This window comes from Typopeltis vanoorti, chromosome 6 (genome assembly GCF_054136105.1).
Source record: "Typopeltis vanoorti isolate ZY-2024b chromosome 6, IOZ_Tvanoo_1.0, whole genome shotgun sequence".
Taxonomy (NCBI): domain Eukaryota; kingdom Metazoa; phylum Arthropoda; class Arachnida; order Uropygi; family Thelyphonidae; genus Typopeltis; species Typopeltis vanoorti.
Window position 1 is genome coordinate 70567342 of NC_143554.1, and position 20880 is coordinate 70588221.

At 35.7% G+C, this 20880-nt stretch overlaps 1 protein-coding gene across 1 annotated transcript in view; it reads right to left on the reverse strand.

The window, feature by feature from the left end:
• Positions 1-869, reverse strand: part of LOC150105523 (late secretory pathway protein AVL9 homolog) — a 415642-nt gene extending 414773 nt beyond the window's left edge. Inside the window, exon 1 of the mRNA XM_090394870.1 lies at positions 626-869. The gene's annotated coding sequence lies outside the window, so the exon portion shown is untranslated. The remainder of the gene's footprint in view (positions 1-625) is intronic.
• Positions 870-20880: the final 20011 nt, after the last annotated feature.

A 20880-nucleotide genomic window follows, 5' to 3' on the forward strand; every position in this document is an offset into this window, starting at 1 on the left:
AACATCTGAAACAGCTGCTTTTCCAAATGAACATGTTAAGCAGTGTTCAGCTTTATTTGTATACACTCAAGAAAATACCACCATTTTAGCTACTATTCGAAGATAGTTAAAATAATGGGTGAAACAAAACTCTCTTTGGATGCTGCCTTTTACATTTCATTCAAATCATAACATTTCTAAAAAAATTGGCAAAACCAAAAACTCATAAAGAGGAGTTCCCATGTAATTCAAATATCATAGCGTATTTACAAAAATACTGATACAACAGCATTATCTCTGCTTATGAGTGAGTCAAGGATTAAATATATGACTGTAAAATACTATTTTAACACAATTATGCTGCACTTCAAATGAATGAGTTACATTTTAAATCTCGCAAACCTAATCAAATAACTTTATTTTCATTAACATTCGATGCAGAGAACCAATTTCTGTGAACAATTAGGGGAGTTCAATGCAGCTACAAATTTTGACACAAACAAATACACAGAGAGAGAGAGAGCGGTGAAAGAGGGGTGGGGGATAATACAGGTGAAAACAATAAATTGGAACTATGCTGCTCTCTTGATTTTGTATAAAATTGAACGAACTTAAAATTCTCAAAAATACTTTCTTCAGAACTTACGTATTATACATATTTAAGTTTATTCATAACACACGTCACTATTCAAACCATCTGTGTTACTAAACATCGTGTTATTGCCTTTTTTTTTTTTTATGCTGATAACTTCAAAGTTGATAATTAACACTTGATTCGAAATGTACAGCTCGTTTGATTTAGCTGCCCTTCAATTAAAATTGCATACAATAAGGATATCATTTATTAGATAAAAATCCTTAAAAACAGTATTACAAAATTCTTTTCGAAACCTCCTTAGCATTAGTATTTTTGCAATAAAGCGCCACCCTACATATCATTATATTTTCCAACCATTTTAACACATATTCTCCTACACTAAATAAGAAATAATTCGGAAATGCTGTTCAACAAGTATGTCCAAGATTTCTTACAGCTGCAACAAGCTATTTGAAAATAAGATGGGAAACGATTTACTGTATGACGGACTGTATTTTTATTATTATTATTATTATTATTTTCTATTATTATTGCAGCGCCTCTCTCTTATTTCTGAATCACTTACCTCTTTAGTGTGAGTATTTTTTAACCTTAAATTTCAGGTCATCACTCAAACATTGCCAATATGGGCTTAATTCTATTCCAGGTTGATTTAGTGGGGCCTCTATTATATTCTTCCATGAGCTTGCTATTGCCCTTATTGCCATCTTTGTTGTATATTTGGCATGAAATTCGTGGAGTATCCCTTCAGAATTGACAGGATTTCTTAAATAATTCTTCATGTATAGATGGTTCAAGCTTCTAATTATTACTTGATCCATTCGTGGAATAACGCCATTACGTTACGGTGGCAGAGAGACTGCAGAATATTTCTGTTGGAAAGAGTTTTGATTTTTGGATGTGCTGGGTTATTTTCTAATAATATGACCACAGGAGTAGTCCATATAACACTCTCTTGTTGTATCGGATTACTTTTGGCATAAACTAATCCATGAACCATTTCTAGGATATCTATTTTGTCATTCATTAATTTTTCTAGCCTGTATAGAATACAAGGAGAGATGCTCCCACAAGTGCTTGTGGATGACACCTTTTTTTTTTTTTTTTTGAAATCACAAGAAGTGTGCATCTATGGATCCCAGCAGTGTTGGCATAAGACAAAATGGCATATTTGTTTATTTCCAGTTGATAAGTCTTGCTTGCTGCCATTCACCATAGTTGATATGGGCAGTATCTGCCAAAACAAGTCAGTCTTATCTGTGTTATATATTTGTCCAACAGTTTATAACTTGCTATGAGAAATTTCTTAGAAAGATTTTACAAAGTCTTTGCAGTCTTGAAATCAAACTATTTGTTCTTTCCTCAAATTACTATGCATCTGATTCCACGATAGTGCTTAAAACCTATACAACCATTCCCCCCCCTCTATATGTGCAATTTGAACGTATCCTCATTTTTACATGGAAGTAATTTGTATTTTCTCAAATTAGTCAACCTGGCATGACAATTATCTTTTCTCATTTCTGCTTATATCATTCTCATACAACTTCATCAACAGTCTCTGTTCTTGGTTTTGTCATTATCTTCTACTTGCTCAGTGTCTTAGATTATTCCATGCAGATAAAAAAAAAAAACTTAAGATGACTTTCCTTTCTTTCTAAAATATCTACCATAGATTTGCATGCATTGCAGATCTGGGCACTTCTGCTTCAGTCTTTTTTATAATTTTAATTTTCTGTTGATTATTTATTATCACCTGTTTTCTTCTCTTTTTACTAGGTGATGAATTAGATGCCATTCCACTATTACTTTCAATAAAACCAAAAATTAAAAGTGTAACAGTACTATGTTGAGAAAATTCAATGTCTTCGGTACTGTCGACAGGGTGTAGCATAGAGGCAGACTACTTCATGGCACCGCGTAATAAGGGCCCTCGTTCAGCTATATTGAGGTAGGCACGGTAATATGGCAACAAGATATTATACAAATATACGACGTTAAGTTTATGTGCTAATTATTTTTTAATAATAAAAAAAATTGTAGCCATATATACTAAAACTTAACATTTTAGAACCAACTTATTAGATAAGGGTTCCTCAAAGTGTGGTGCACGTACCCCTGGGGTACGTGAAAGGTCTTTTTTGGGGGGGGGGGGGGAACGTGGCAATTTTCGGCTATGCATCATTGAAGATATTGTTAACAATTCCTGTTAGCGTAGCAAGTGCGGAAAGAACTTTTTCCAAGCTTAAACTGATTAAAAATTATTTGCGAACAGCAATAACCCAAGAAAGATTGGTTGGTCTCGACACCATATCGATAGAGGCGGACACAGCTTATAATTTAAATTTAGAAGAGCTTATAAATAATTTTATTGTGCAATATTCCAGTAGAGCAAACATTTAATTAATATTATTATGTAATTGTTTTCATGGAGTCAACTGATTCATAAAAGGAGGCCGAGTCATCCAGCAATATGGCTGTCTTGATCAGCCTTAAAGAACTCTAAACTACCTGCACTCGCAACACACATTCAAGCAATGCATTCCACTCACTAACAAATCTCCAAGTAAAAAATCTACTCCTGACATACCTTCTTCGCCACGTCTTTATACAACTTGTAGGGAGGATTCTCGTAGTTACCATCTTAAAATCCACTCGTTATATAATTATTCTCTATTAATCTGATTGAATCTCTGAACTAACCAAACTGTAATCCACATTATCTCAAACGCTCTTCATAGCAACAGGGTAGAGTTCTGATATCGCTTTGGTAAGTCCTCTTTGGGCACTCTCTAGTGTTTCTACATCACAGTGAAAACTAGGTGATCAAATCTGAACACAATAGTCCATATGGGGTCTGACTAATGCCTAATATAGAGACACCACCACCACCACCACCTCCTTATTCCTACATATCAATGCACATTTTATCATACCAGATATACGATGTGCAGTGTTTGCACCACGTGCTATCATCCCTGGGAACTTCCACATCATGAGAGGATCCTGAATCTCATCCACTTCCTAAATTACAGTTCCACCAATCCCACTCATTTGTCCAAGCTAAAAGTCGATTCAAATCATCCTATAGTGAATTAACATCAGAGCTACTCCTGATAAATTTACCTAATTTTGCATCATCGGCAATCATTTACTTTTGGAGATACACAGTCAAACCACATGAAATATCATTAATGAAGCAATTAATGGACCCCAAGAACAAAAGCCTGAGGCAAGCACTAGCCACCTTCCTTTTCTAAGATACGGCTCTATTATACGCAACTTGCTGGCATCGTTCAGAGAAACAATCTGATATCTATCTAAGCAAAATACTATCCATTTCTATCCACTGCAGCTAGTACACCAACTTATCATGTAGTAATCGATCGAATGTTTTTGCGAAGTCCAAGTTTATCACTGTGTATGATTCTTCCTTATCCAACACATTCGTCACCTTATCATAAAACATAGGCAGATTACTAAAACAAAACTTGCCCTTCATTATCCATGCTGACCTCCTAGAGAACCTTATGTTCATCAACCCGATCGTATATTATATTTCTAAGCAATTTTTCCAACATATTGATCACGACTGCAAATATTCAGACCGGTCTATATTTTTAAATTCTGTTCTAGAACCATGCATGTGGAGAGATCTTAATTTGTCTCAGAAACCTTTCCCACGAACCTTCCCCACAAAAACTTTATTATCGTTAAATAACCAGGTCAAGGGCATAGCTAACTCTTTTCCACATTCTTTAAAAATATGTAGTGATATGTTTCCCATTACCACGGCCTTAATAACATATGATTCGAGCAACACTTGGTACCATTCGATACTTTCTCCTTTCATACTCCTATTTCTTGCCTCCCTTCTAACCACTGTGATATATATATTGATAAAGTGTTCGTCAAATAATTCCTGTATATCATTTGCTATGGTTAGTATGCAAGACTGTGTAGTTCAGTGAATGTGGCGTTGGCGAACGAAAACGCTGGACCGCATAAAGGAATACCTGGTTTCAAGTCTAGACGACTAGCAGAGGAAATTTTCCTAAGCCTTTTTTCGACCGACTCCGGAATTAGTCGATCTCTGGCACGGGCAAGTGGGCTTTTTCTCCCGGAAACTTGGGTTTTTCGTCCAGTAAACTCAAGAAAATCAACCATGGAACTCAATGAGCCGTCTCTTCACTGCGTGCCTCTTAATTAGTGATAGTCTTGGACCAGCTATCTCTGAGTGGTACCAGTGAAGATTGAACTGCCCACTCAATCTCCAAAAAGTTACATAAGGCTAAAACGGATTCGCTACTCTCTACACGGAAATAAAAAGTATTAGCGGATTTTTTATATGGTTAGTCTGCTACCTTAACTATCCGCCAGCATAAACCAACCACAATTATTTTTTTTAGCTCGCCAGATAGCAGAAAAATTCCACTGGATTAGTTTTGACGTGAAGGACCAATATCTCCTCTCATTGTACTTTTTCTTTTTAACTATACTTGTGAATTTTCTGAACTGCAATTTATATTCTTCATGCATTTATTAACTGCAAACTGTCTTGTAGTTCCTTCACAACAATCTCTTTTCTAACACTGCTTGCTTGATTTCACTGTTGATCCATCTCACTCCTATTCTATTCGCTTATTTCTTGGTATGCAGTTATGCAGTGCTTGTGATAGATACTGCCTTATCATTCCCCATGCACTGTGAACAGATTTTCTACACAATTCATCAACACAAAATATTGATGCCAGTTGAATTCAGAGCTACTGATAATCATCCACCATATAGTTACACGTATCGACCTTCTGAATAACAAATTTTTCCTGTTTGATTACCTTCCAAATCAATACCTCATGATCACTTTCACCAACAGTTGGCAATGTTAATAGCTCCTTCATAACGACATCCTGTGATATCATCAAAATTAACATCAAATTTAACACCAATAAACCAGCATGTGATGTTTCCATCACATGCTGCTTTAAATAGTTATTCCGCAGAAACTCAGCAAATCCACTCTCCTTCTTAATATAGACAGACTATCTCTACTTTCCAATCCACATTCATATAATTAAAAAACTCCCATTAGTATCGTCTTCCTTTTACTTGCACAACTAATTTGTCTACACATTTTGCATTGAATACTCTCCGCATTCCATGGCATATAACAGCATTCTATCAGATATGTTATTTACTGATCTCAACTTAAAAACCAACACCTTCAAAATCTTCATATGTACTATTATTTTCCACTTCGAAAACAATACTAGCCACCATCGCTTCATCTTGCTAACCTTCCGAGAAACTCTATATCCCACCATTTCAAGTCATGACAGTATATGATATTCTGTCAACCAAGTTTTACTTATGCTAGTTACCTTTGGGCATACTGATTCAGTCAATATTGCAAACTCAGCAATTTTATTTCTGATACTCCGTATATATAAGCATAACAATTCGCCATTCTTTGAGGACATCCCATGAACACGATAACATTTCATTCTCTCTGCTATGGTGCATTTTTCTCTTCATTCTGACCATCCTCGTTGCATGATCCTCACTCTGATTTCCATTTAAATTGTTATCATCACCACCGTTTTGCATGTATCACTTTACTCTGCTATAACTTGCAACTGAGAATGTAGCTGTAACGAACATGACCATGTTGCCACCAATTGGTGAGAGTGACCATAAGGTCATGACTTGGGAGGTGGCTAAAGGAGTCGAATTTACAATTAAGACAGGGTATATGTGGAATTACTGGGCTAGTAAGTATGACAAGCTTAGGTGTGTGCTTGGCTCAATGCCATGGCATGTAAAACTGCAAGGGCTGGATGTTGATGGTGCATGGGAGGTGGTTAAGAACTGTTTGCAGGAGGCAATGGTTGACTGTATACCAAGAGTCCGAATAATAAATCAGGTAGGGGTTAAATGGATGAATAACACTATTAAGCTTGAGCTGCAAAAAAAGAAACAATTGTGGAGGGAATTTAAGGAGAAGGGTGACCATCAGGTGCATGAACAGTATAAAGCTCAGGCCAGGATGGTAACAAGGGTGGTAAGGAAAGCAAAAGCAGATTACGAAAGGAAATTGGCCATGCAGGCTAAAGAGAATCCCAAACAGTTTTTTCAATATGTTGCAAGTAAAAGGAAAATGCTCATGGTAGAATGATCTTAAAAAATGCTGAGGGTAGGGAGGTAACTGAATCAGTCGATGTTGTGGAATTACTGAGCGAGCACTTTGCAAGAGTATATCATCCAGGTGGTGGCTTTCCGGAAATGGAGGAACCAACAGCTTATACTGGAATTGTGATGAATGAGGTAGAGGTAACTAGTCTATTACAGAACCTCAATATCAATACATCTGTGGGATTGGATGGTATACCAGCTCGTGTCGTACGTGAAGCGGCCAAAGAATTGTCAGTGCCCTTGACCATTATGTTTAATTTGAGCCTCAGGACTGGGTCAGTCCCAAGGGGGTGGAAAGAGGGGAAAATAGTTCCACTGCACAAAGGTGGTTCCAAGGCTGCTGTTGAAAATTACCGGCCAATCAGCATAACAGGAATCATTATCAAGGTCTTAGAGAAAATAGTCAAGAGGAAAATACAAGATTGGATAGAAGAAAATGGGATACTGTATCGGGGACAGCATGGTTTTGTGAAGGGTAGGTCATGCCTCAGTAACTTGCTCACGTATTATAACACAGTCACGGCTGAACTGGATAAGGGTAATGGGTTTACGGTGATTCTACTGGACCTTGCCAAGGCCTTTGACAGGATTCCACATGGAATTCTAATCAGCAAATTGCAGCATATGGGAATGGACATAGGGTTGGTGAGATGGATAAGAGGGTGGTTGACGGAGAGATATCAGAGAGTGGTTTACTCAGGAGTGGAGTCCACAAGACGGCCTGTGACTAGTGGTGTACCACAAGGATCTGTTCTTGGACCACTGCTGTTTAATTTGTTCATAAATGATATAGGAAAGGATCTGAGAGGAACAGTTCATTTGTTTGCGGATGATGCGAAGTTGGGTAGGGCAATAGTGAATGCAGATGACGTCAAAATTTTGCAGGATGATTTGGATAGATTGGAGGTCTGGGCTAGGGAGAATGGATGTCAATTTAATGTGGCAAAATGTAAGGCTATGCATTTTGGGGTGAAAACATGGGAGGCAGTTTACTGCATTGGTGGAACCGTGCTCCAGGAAATTGATGAGACACGAGATTTAGGAGTGTTGGTGGATAAGGAATTGAAATTTAGGGGACACATTGCAAAAGTGGCCAAATCAGCTCATCAAATCACTTGGTTGCTGAAGAATACGTTGACAAGCAGAGACAAGCAGGTTATTGTTCCTCTGTATCGAGCCTTGATAAGACCTCATCTCGACTACTGTGCTCAGATTTGGTCACCTAGGTTTCTTCTTGATGGGGAGGAGGTGGAGAGGATCCAGAGGCGAGTGACCAAGATGATAGCAGGTCTGTGGAATGAACCGTATGAGAACAGGTTGAGGATTTGTGGGTTGCAAAAATTGGTTGATAGGCAGAGGAGGGGAGATATGATTGAGACATTCAAATTACTGAAGGGTTTCTATAAAATTAATTCAGAAGATATTTTTGAGAACAGGGCTGGTTGTGGGAGGACTAGGGGACATCCATGGAAACTGGGCAAAAGTGTGGTTAGCGAAGGTGTTAGAGCTGGGTTCTTTACTTTTAGAGTAGTGAATGAGTGGAAGGCGCTCCCTGAGTCTGTGGTGGATGCTGTGACAGTGAATGAGTTTAAGGCGAGGTATGATAGATACTGTATGAATGTCGAATAGTTGTGATGAAAATGATTTGGGGCCTCCCTCGATGAGTCTAATGACTCCCTGGAGTTGCCCGTGATAATAATAATAATAATAATAATAATAATCACTTCCTCTATATCCACGCAGAGGAGAGATACAGAGAAAGAGGATGGATGCCTTTGTATACATCCTCTTCCAGTCATTTCATAACCTGGTTTGAGATAGAACGGGAATTTCAACAATCTGACTATTACTAGTTCTATTTTTTGTATGAACTCTGTGTACTGTTATCAAACAACTTCAAATGTTCAACACCAAATCCATTTAATCATTTTGAACCATTCTGACTTTTTTCCGAAATCATTTCATGCATTCCCAAATTGAACACCATCAGCCTGACACAGTTTAGCCATTTTGTCATTCATATCATTGCTCACCTTCTCAGTTCACCACTAATATCTGTTCAACAAACAACCACTTTCACATGACGTTCTTATTCTATTATTCTTCACTTCCAGCAATAACTTCTTCAAATTCCTTTCCACATTGTTCATCGCACTATTTAAATTGTTTGTTTTCACCACTAGCACCATTTCTGACGTCTATTTTTTCCTTCCTTCCTTCTATGCAAAGCATCTGATATCCATTTTATTGTACCTCCTGTTAAACATGTCTTGTGAAATTTATTTTTCACCATACCTTTAATGATTGAATCGCCATATAAAGCAACCCTATCATTGCTTCTTCTTAATCCTTTTCATTTACATCAGTCATTCGCCTCTTTAAAAGTTCAATTTCCTCCTCTATACATTTAATCAGTTTCTTTATTTTCATTAACTCTTGCCTAAACTCTTCTTCGTCATGCCAGTTATTATTCTCTTAAGCACTTCCAACATTTTTTCCCTGATTATTCCTGATAACACCGTTTTTGTTTTTGGAACATCATAGTATTTCGTCTAATAATAATAATAATAATAATAATAATAATAATAATAATAATAATAATAATAATAATAATAATAATAATAATAATAATAATAATAATAATAATAATGATCCTATTGAACACAACAAAGATTCCTCATGGATTAAGGAAATAGACTCAGAAAAGAAACAAAAAACAAATGAACAATGTCAATGTGAGAGAAGTTCAGGGACAAAAACAAGCATTAGTGAGAGTAAACGATATCAAGTTAAGAAGAAGCAAAAAAGATGTTGTGCTGTATGGGAATTCCATAATTAAGGGTGTGAAAGATGGTACAGTAATTAACGCGTGTTATCCAGGGTCAAAGATTAAGGATATAACCGGGGCTGTGAAATTGCAGAAAGATAGAGTGAGTGAGATTATTGCAGTTATAGGGACGAATGATCTAGGTAGCGAAAGATTTTCTGTAAGACGGGGTTTAAAGGATTTAATGATAGCAATGAATGCAAAGAGTGAGAGTGGAAAGATCATGAGTGTGCTACCAGGATTTGATAGTGAAGAAATGAACATAAGAGTAATTATAGTAAATGGAATGGTGTCAAGATTGTGTAAAAGGTTTTGCAAAGAAATGAAACTGAATATTCATTTTATGAATGTCTGGGATAAGTTTGATAACAGGAAGAAGTATTTTAAGAGAGCTGGTTTGCACTTAAATGGATTAGGAACTTGGCATTTAGAACATTTATTGATAAAGGACAGAGTAAAGGGTCATAAACAGGGAAATGGGATTTGCTAGGGAGGCGGGTGATAGAGTCAGCTGTAAATAGTACTAAGGTCATTAATCGCTGTGAATTTGAGATAAATTGTTTGCAGAAAATTAACAGTATACAGAGTGGGCTAATTCGTACACAGGGAGATTATGGGAGGAAGGGAGTATTGCAGTTTATGTATACTAATGCTAGAAGTATTAGGAATAAGTGTGAAGAATTTTTGTCATTACTTAATACAACATGGCCAAAAATTATAGGAATTAGCGAAACTTAGTTAACCAAGAATGATATAGGTATTGGGATTAAATGTAAGGGGTACAGTATTTTCAGGCATGACAGAATGGGGGAGGGGTTGGTTTTATTAATGATAGACGAAACATTAAAGCCAAAAAAAGATAGAAGTACCTCACTGTGACAGGTATGTAGAGGGCAGTTCATTAGAGGCTGTTTGGTGTGAGATAGATATTAACAAGGCGAAATGTGTAATTGGTTGTTGCTATAATCCAAGGGGAATAAGCGAGAATGTAGATAGCATGTATTGGCAAATTAGCACGATGAGTGAAGGTCAAGTAGTTATTATGGAGAGATTTTAACTTTGGGGATATAGATTGGGGGGAAGGATTGGTCACAAGGAACAAAGGAAATGGAGTTTATACAGATGTTAAGAGATAACTGCCTGAGACAACATGTAATGGAAGGGACAAGAGATTTGAGAGTGTTGGATCTGGTCATAACATCGGAGAACATATCAATAAGTAATTTAGTTACAATGTCTACACTTGGGGAAAGCGATCATGTGGTCTTGACCTGGGAGATTGTAAGATGTGCTGAATATTCTATTAAGAATGGGTATATGTGGATTTAAAAGGCTGGTGATTATGACAAGCTGAGAAGTCAGCTTTCTTCAGTGCTGTGGTATGATAAATTCAAGGGGAGAGATGTTGATGGTGCGTGGGAGATTCTCAAGGAGTATTTGAAGAAAGCTGTATCAGACTGTATTCCCAGAATCAGAAAGAGAAATCAAGTAGGAGTAAAATGGATGAATAATGCTATTAAACATGAGTTGCAGATAAAGAAAAGGTTGTGGAGGAAGTATAAAGAAAAATGTTATGAGCGTTCCAATGAGCAATATAAGGTACAGGCAAACAGAGTAACCTGTATGGTAAGGAAAGCCAAAGCTAATTATGAGAGAAAACTAGATGATGAATCCAAAAGAAACCCTAAAGAGTTCATTCACTACGTGGCTAGTAAAAGGAAGAATATCCATGGAAAGATTACTTTAAAAAGTGTTGATGGTAGGAAAATTACTGAAGCTAATCAAATAGTTGAGTTGCTTAGTGATCATTTCGCAAAAGTGTACCATCTTCGTAGTGATAGTGCAGTGTCAAATGTGCCATTGACTGATGAGAGTCAAGAGATAGACGAAATTGAGGTGCTTAATATATTAAAGAACCTTAATGCTAACACTGCCATTGGGTTAGATGGCATATCGGCCCATGTGTTACGAGAATGTGCAAGAGAATTAGCAACTCCTCTAACCAGGATGTTTAATTTAAGCCTCAGTTCTGGTAAAGTGCCAATAGAGTGGAAAGAGGGGAAAATAGTTCCATTGCACAAGAGAGGCTCTAAGACTGAGATTGCAAATTTATTGAATTTGCAATCTCAGTCTTATTGAATTCTAATTGTAACCAAAGAAATTGGTTAAAATTAGAATTCAGGACTGGGTGGACAGCAATATGATACTTTATAAGGGGCAACATGGTTTTGTGAAGGGTAGGTCTTAGGTCTTCTTGCCTCAGTAACTTGCTTACTTTCTATAATAAAGTAACAGTGGAGTTGGATAAAGGAAATCCTTATTCAGTGATACTGCTTGACTTTGCAAAGGCTTTTGACAGGATTCTACATGAAACTCTGTTATATAAATTAGAGCAAATGGGTATGGATCCAAAGATGGTGATTTGGATTAAAGGATGGCTGGTGGACAAATATCAAAGAGTGGTTTACGGAGGAGCTGAGCCCAGGAAAAGGCAAGTGACTAGTGGTGTACCTCAGGGTTCAGTGCGTGGTCCTCTATTGTTTAATTTGTACATCAATGATATTAAAAATCCCCTGAATGGAAATATCCACTTGTTTGATGATGATGCAAAATTGAGAAGAGCGATAATCAATTCAAATGATGTAAATATTTTAAAGGATGACTTAAATAGGCTGACGGTATGGACTGAGTTAAATGGCTGTCAGTTCAACGTGGATAAATGTAAGGTGATGCACTTCGGGAGGATGACATTGCATGCTGTTTACTATATTAACGGAACTGAACTGCAGGAAGTTGATGAGACAAGAGACTTGGGAGTTATTGTGGACAGAGAACTTAAGTTTAAAGGGCATCTTGCAAAGATTGCCAAAACATCACATCAAATTACACGGTTGTTGAGGAACACACTAACAAGTAGGGATAGGGAAGTTATTGTTTCACTCTATAAGGCATTAATAAGGCCGCATTTGGACTATTGTGCACAGATCTGGTTGCCAGGATTTCTTGGTGATGCGGAAGTGGTGGAGAGGATTCAGAGGCGGGTTACAAAGATTGTTGCAGGTCTGTGGGATGTTCCATATGAGGATAGATTAATGATCTGTGGGCTCCAAAAACTAGCTGATAGACGTAGGAGATGAGATATGATAGAGTTTTTTTAAATTGTTAAAGGGATTTTACAGGATTGATACTGATGATATTTTTAAGACCAGTGCAGGATGTGAGAGAACGAGGGGCCATCCCTGGAGATTGTGTAAGAGTGTGGTTAAAAAGGGTGTTAGGACTAGATTTTTTACTTGGAGGGTTGTGAATGGGTGGAATGCTTTGCCAGAGTTGGTTGTGAATGCTTCAACTATAAATGAATTTAAGGAGAGGTATGACAGTTATTGTGTAAATAATGGTCAGTGAGACAATATCGGTCTCCCGCGATGAGTCTTTTGACTCCATGGAGACACCGTAATAATAATAATAATAATAATAATAATAATAATAATAATAATAATAATAATAATAATAATAATAATGTCATTATCACTAAAGAAATGGTCAGCGCACAAGCTAGAAAATTAAAAAAATGGAGTGCAACTGGTAAAGTCGAAATACATGAATTTTGGTTAATGCATCTAAAATGTCTACATGATCGAATGGCAGAACAATTTAATTATTTGTTGCAGTCAGGCTCAATGGAAGAATGGATGATATCTGGGCGCAGTTTTCTTTTCATGGAAAATAAGGATAAGGGTGCAGACCCAAGTAACTATCGCCCAATAACATGCCTACCAGCTATGCTTAAGCTGTTCACATAGCAAATTCCATATATAACTACTTATCAGATTTATCCGATTGAACAGAAAGGCATTTTAAAAAATCTAGAGCATAGGTTCACAAACTTTTTCGGGCCACCGCCCACTTTGCAAGACATTTTGTAACGCCCCCCCCCCCATTATAACAGTTTTCCGCGTTTTGTTCGAATAGTTATAAATAATTAATAAATAAAATAATTACAGAAGATATAAACACCAAACCTACAAAACATAACCACAGAAAACAGTGTAATAAATAAAAGTGGTTTTATATATTTTATATATATTTTGAAATGAAATATAACGAATATATTTCTACTGTAAACATAACGTACTATACACACATGCAGTATATACATGCTCTATTTTCTCATTGACATAGATAATTTACGTCTATTTCTATCTGACATGGTAAATTTTCAAATGATTAAATAATTGAAATTGAAAATTGATTAAAAAAATGATCGTGTAAGATGGGCATAAGATGAATTAAAATGCAATATTTAAATTTTAAATGATTATCTAATCGCAAAATCACGAAAATAATTAATTTTTAAATATATATTATATTATTAATTTCTTCTATAAATAGCCACGATCCCTAGACCGCCTGAACGGCCCCAAATGCTTCTGATGCCACTATAACCCCCTAGAAGGCGCTGAAGCCTTCTAGGGGGTTATAGTGGGGAAGGGGAGCTGTACCGCCCACTTTGGGAACCTATGATCTAGAGGAACAAAAGACCAGATCCTTATTAACACGTTCATTGCCAATCACGCGATATCGCGCGATGCGACCGCTCACCAAACGGTCGATCACGCGTTTTCGCGTGGACGTCGCTAACTAAATAAAAAAAAAAATTGCCCACCACACGAAATTCCAATTTTCAGTTTGGCAATGAGAGTGTTAAGAAAATGATTCTCAGAAATTGAAAAAGACGAAACACTAACTTAACATGGCATGTATAGACTATACGAAAGCATTCGATTCCCTCCCACACTCCTGGATCCTAAAATCGCTACAAATATTTGGAATTAGCAAAATCATGTGATCGTTTCTGACTGCTGCTATGAAATCATGGGAAACAACTTTAATAGTGAATAATGAACGATTGGCGATATCCGCATTAAATGTGGAATTTTTCAAGGTGATTCCTTGTCACCATTGCTCTTCAGCATTTCTTTGATACCTTTATCTATGATTCTGAACTGTTATCTATGATACCTTTGATTTTATCTATGATACCTAACATTTATCTATGACACCTTTATCTATGATTCTGATCTGTGTAGGTCTGTGTAGCTCAGTGGAAGTGACGCTTGCCTCCTCTGTGCTTGGTCGCCGGAAGTCAGACTTAAGTTCAAGTCTAGTCGCCGACAGGAGGAACTTTTTCTAAGCCTTTCTTCGACCGATTCCCGAGTTAGTCGATCTCTGACACGGACAAGCGGGTTTTTTCTTCTGGAAACTCGGGTTTTTTATTCCATAAACTCAAGAAAATCGACCATAATACCCACACTATTTCAGACAGTAATATATCTCGTTAGAGATGGCAGCATTTGTTTGCCAGCCTCTTCATCGGTGGCTGCTATAATTAGTGATAGACATAGGCAAAGGTGAATGCTGGTCTTGAAATTCATGCTTGCTCTTGTTATCATTCAGGAAGTGAGAGGTGTGATTGAAATCTAATTGCAGAATAATGAATTACTGACCATTTAATACTATATATAATATTTAGAAATGTATGTACATTTAATCATACAAATACAACATTTATTTTCCAAATGGTGTTCTATCTTTTTCAATTTAGCTACTTGAATACAAATTCTACCCTACTGTTCTTCTTTATGAACTGGTCAATAACAACGTCATAAAAAGTTGGTTGTGACTTAATTTTCCCAAGCAACATGCACACTTGTAAAGGCTGGCAGAATTTCAATGGCTAGAGCTACGTTGACTGTGTATGGCCCGTGTTTAAGCAACGGAGTGACACGACGTGAAATGGCTATGAACGTGCATGAAATCACAGTGCTGCTGCTAGGACCTGTAAGCTCCTACAACTGAGCAAGCCAAGGTAGCTTTGACTAGACGAGCAAGCACCGGCCTTCGTTACACAACGCAAAGCTCAATTATTGGCGCACAAGCTTATGAGTCTTCTGCTACAAAAATAAAAGTGGACCTAAATGGGATGCTTATAAATGCATGCATTAATTAACAAATATTACTTCTTTCTCAATTAATGAGCTTGCGCAGCAAGCATGGAGAATTCGCCCTGGACGTGGGCCAGCTATCTCTGATTGGCTACCGGTGGAGACTGAACTGCCTACTCGTCTCCAAAAGCTAGATAGGGTATAAAGGCCTCGCATATTCTCTATAAGGGAATAAAAGGCGTTAGCCAATTTATGTTTCTGAACAAAACAAAACTAGGATATGAAATTCCTAAATGTAATATTAAAATTTCCCATCTATTGTATATGAATTTTTCAAGGTGATTCCTTATCACCATTGCTCTTGAACATTTCTTTGATACCTTTTATCTACGATTCTGAACAAAACAAAACTAGGATTTGAAATTCCTATATATAATATTAAAATATCGCATCTATTGCATATGGAAGTTATATGGAAAATCGGCCCAGCAATTAGACCCTTTACTGGACACAGTTCATATTTTCAGTCAGGATATCAAAATGAAATTGTTTTATATAAATGTGCAATTTTATCTAATAAACGATGAAAAATGAATGACACTAGCAATGTTAATTTTGACCAAGAGAAATGTATAAAAGCAATTTTTGCTGAAGAACACTATATATACTGTACCTGGGAATATTGGAAGCCAGTGACATTCTTCACTCGAATGTCAAACAACAGGCAGCAGCAGAATACACCAAAAGAGTTAGATTCTGAAAATAAAATTAAATGGATTAAACACAATTAGAGCAATGAATTCTTGGGATATACCAGTGATCCAATACACAGCTGGCATAAAAGATTGGACAAAAGAAGATCATGACAAATTGGACCACAAAACTAGAAAACTAACGACTATGCATCATGTATTACATCCACGAAGTGATGTTGACCCATTGTACCTACCAAGCAGAATAGGTCGACTGGGCCTGCTGCAAGTGACAGAGAATGTGGAAAAAGAAGAAATTAACGTAAAAAGTTACACTGACAATAACGTGACCAATTTTTTTACAATGAAAAGAGGACGAAAAAATTTAAGAATAAAGTACAACATAAATAAATGAAACATTTTATTAATTTAAACAAAAATACACTAATTATGCTTACATCCCTTTTAATTATTTAATTAAACGAGTATTTTTCCATTGAATGAATATTTTTTTATATATATTATTTTCTAACAATATATTGGAAATTTCGGAGCAAGAAATTCCTTCATATTGAATTTTACGGTAAGTGCTGCAGCTAGTGTATCAACATTCAATCTTGATTTCTCACTTGTCCAAAAATCATTACTAATTGAGAAAACTCTTTCAACTGCTGCATTAGTTCCGGGGCAGCACAACGTATATTCAACAAGAATAACTAAATTTTCATATGGAGTGTGTTCATTTTTGAAATGGTTAAATATTTCCACCCATCTTTTATCAATTTCAACATGTTGATTTTCCCATTGTTCTAATTTATCAGAATTTAAATATACATTCAGTCTTCTAATTTCTTCAAACAGACAATTGTCATCGATTTTAATATCAGGCATTTGTTTCGATAAAAACTCAACACAATTTTCAATATCTGCCCAATTTACTTGCGATGAAGTCAAAAAACACCATTGAAAACTGTTATTTCCTGTGATATTTGTTTCAGACCATTCTTTGACATATTGGAAACATGTTTGGTAAAAATTCTGCACTTCTTTGGTAAACTTTTCCGTTATGCCAGGATTTGATTCCTCTAAGTTTGACAATTTTCTTTTTATTATTAAAGGAATAAATAAGGAAGAAATTTTTCTTCAGATCGTGATTTATATTGAAGGACAAAATCGTTCAAAATAAGACTAACTTCTGTATCTGAAATATGTTCATCTTCAATCTTTTGAATCGTTTTGGAAAATAGATGCCTGATTATGTACAAAATATATTAATATCTCCGATAATTCATAATTGAAAAAAAGATTCCAGAATTTTTGGACATTTGTCTAAACTTAAAAAATATGAACGGAGAGGCTCAAATAATTGTAAAACACTCTCTATAGCAGGTGTTAGAGTGAGCCATCTAACTTTTGAATATCCTAAATGTTTTTTGTATTCAACATTTGCGTCTTCACAAAATTGTTTTAAAGTAGCCACACGAACAGTAAAACGACTAAAATACAAATAAATTGTTGTTATTATTATTTCTACATCAATTGGCATGGCACATGACGCTGTGTTGATTGCATTTGACAAAATATGTGCATTACAACCTATTCCTAGTATTTTCTTTTGGAGTAAATCTTATAATTTTACATAGACATTATTCACTCCTTTGCATCTTCGCCCACCAAAATTTTTGTTTGTATTATTAGCTGTTAGTGCAACAACTTTAGATTTCAAATTGTTTTCATTTATTACTCTGCATAGGTGGTTTGACAAAATTTCAGCAGTTTCGCCCTCAATGGATTCTAAATTTAAAATTTTTACTTGAATGCCCTTGGTAACATTATAATACCTTACTATATTGGATACAATTTGGTTTCATTATGATTTGATGCATCAGATAAAACCGTTACAAATGCTGCATTTTTCAAGTCTTCTGCAAGTATTTTATCACAGTAATTTTTAAATACTGATTTAATAATAGCCTCACATTTTGTCCTGACACATGAAAATTTAGCATTGTGAAAGTATTTCAATAATTTAGTTGTACAATCCATACTACGAAAACTTTGATTGTGAATTATGGTATGAAATGCAAATGTTCCCTCCATTACAGCTAACTGTTTTTCATCTTCAGAATAATTAGAAGTAGTAGTAAAGTAACCTATTTTTAAAAAAATAGGTTACTTTACTAAAGTAACCTATTAGTAGTAAAGTAACCTATTTTTAAAAAAATAGGTTACTTTACTACTGGAAGCTGATGCATCTAATGATTGCTTATGTTTGTTGGTGTTCAAGTATTTCGTTATAGCTGCTCTGCCTCCAACTACAATACAAAATTCTCCTCTGCAAATATTGCAGAAAACAATGTTGTCTCTCTTTGATATGAGGAGTGGAAATTCCTTTTTCAATTGATCGTTGAAATGGCATTTCCTCTTTCTTGATTTTTCCATCCCTTAAATGAAATTAAAAATTAACAATAAAATATAGAGCCACACGAACGATGCAAGCACATTATGAATAAACAAAATTAATAATTAAAACTAAAATTTTAATAACAAAAGCGATAAAACTTTACTAAATCTATATTTAAATTATTTTACACTTGTGTTGAAAACAGGGTATAAAATTGAATTAAGTAATTAATAAAACGTGAATTGTACTTAACTGAGTATAATATTCACTGAGAAAGAAATAATTTCGTATTTCCGTTAAAAATAAACACGGAATATAATATAGAGATAAAGTAAACAAAGTGAAGTGCGCAATGCCGCGAGACACGTGAAGTTCTCCTATGCCCTGCGCATGCGTTTCATAAACGCGTCTTTCCGAACTGTACCGTCACATGACGCGTAACAGTTCCGCGCGGCATCTCTGAATACAGAGATTAACAGATTAGTTTTAAAATATCGAAAAGGAGAACACTTTTCGAGAAAGGACAGAACCTACAAAAGAAGGACTGTCCTCCCTAAAGGAGGACGATTGGTCACCTTACTGACAATAGCTCTGAGCAATAGCTTCAAGCAATTACACAAGAAGGTCTTCTGAAAGCAACAGGAAACAAATGTGATTACAGAAAGGAACAGCAAAATAACCGATATGTGCGCTGGAAAAATAAACCTTTGCATGGCCGATTTTTTACAGATACTGAGAACAAAATTGATGTGGCAATAGCTACAATATTGACGTATTAAAAAATAAACAAAAAATGTTTTGCTAACAGCTCAAGAACAGGCATTACAAATGAATGCAATGAAAGCAAAAATTTTGAACATCAACAATAGCAGCAAATGCAGATTATGCGATCAGAAAGATGAGACTGTAGAACATCTGTTCAGTGCCTACAGCAAAATAGCTTAAACTGACTATCAATATCGCTATGATCAAGTGGCCAAAATAATTCATTGATATATATATATGCAAAAAATATGGCTTTCCTACTTCTGATAACTGGTGGCAGCATAATATAGAGACAGTATTGAAAAAGGAAAAGCAAAAATTCTCTTGGACTTTCGAATACAAACTGATCGGCATTTGGAACATAATAGACCTGACATCACAATTATCGAAAATCGCCAGGTTTGGATTATCGATATCGCACTACCCAGTAATAGTAACATTAACAACAAAGAACTGGAAAAAATTAGTAAAAATATTGAGATATGGCAATCGAAGTTAGCAGGCTGTGGCTTAAACACACTGAACTTATCCCAATAGTTATCGGTGCACTTGGCGCAATTCCACAGAAACTGTCCAACTATTTATCAATTAATCATCAACGAAGTGATGTTTAATTGATAAATATGACTAGGCTGCGTATGGTCAGCCGATATTACTAGGCTGATCATAGGTACCGTTTTGAACGGGACAGTACCGTTTTTTTTTTTTTTTTTCATAATATTTCACTGCCGTCCCGTCGTTTTAATAAAAATATCAATTTTGTTCCGTTTTTAATAAAAACTATAAATATAATTTAATATTGGTCAATCATAAATTATTATTCATAACCTATAATCGTATATCAATATCATGGATACCAGTAATTTGTGTAACTATGGAGTCGTATTGATCTATACTAAATATCGATATCTGCACTGATTCAGAGTAAACAAAAAATGCATGTTGGCAACACTTGCTTGTCTCAGACGCAGCGTCTGCTTTAGCAATAGTTTTTTGTTTTGCCTGTATGCTAACCGGTGGCTTTGTTATTCAATGCCGGTGATTTAAATTTCATATTTTTTAAAAGTTTATGACTTATTTTTTAAGGCTTTAGGTATATTCTTGCAATGTCAGAGGCGAGACTGTAGTTTTAATGACGATCTCCAGAAAGAATTCAAATTTATTAAACTGGACAAGCTGTGTAGTGATGGAACAAAAGTGGTATGCCACAAAGGCATAGCTAGAGCTTTTGCCATCCGGATGGTCCCTGAGTTTGCCTCCCCTCTCAATACACACACTAAAAATATTACAAAAAGTCAAAACGACATTGAGAAAGAGATTAAATCACTACGTTTATATTTATTTCAGTTGTAAGTATAGTTGTTGAAAACTAATTCTTAATTAAGTAATAAAATTACTAAGTTAACATAAATAGAAGAATCGTCGAAATATAAAAATGTGTCTCACGTGAAAGTGCCGCCTGGGGAGGACCCCCCTGT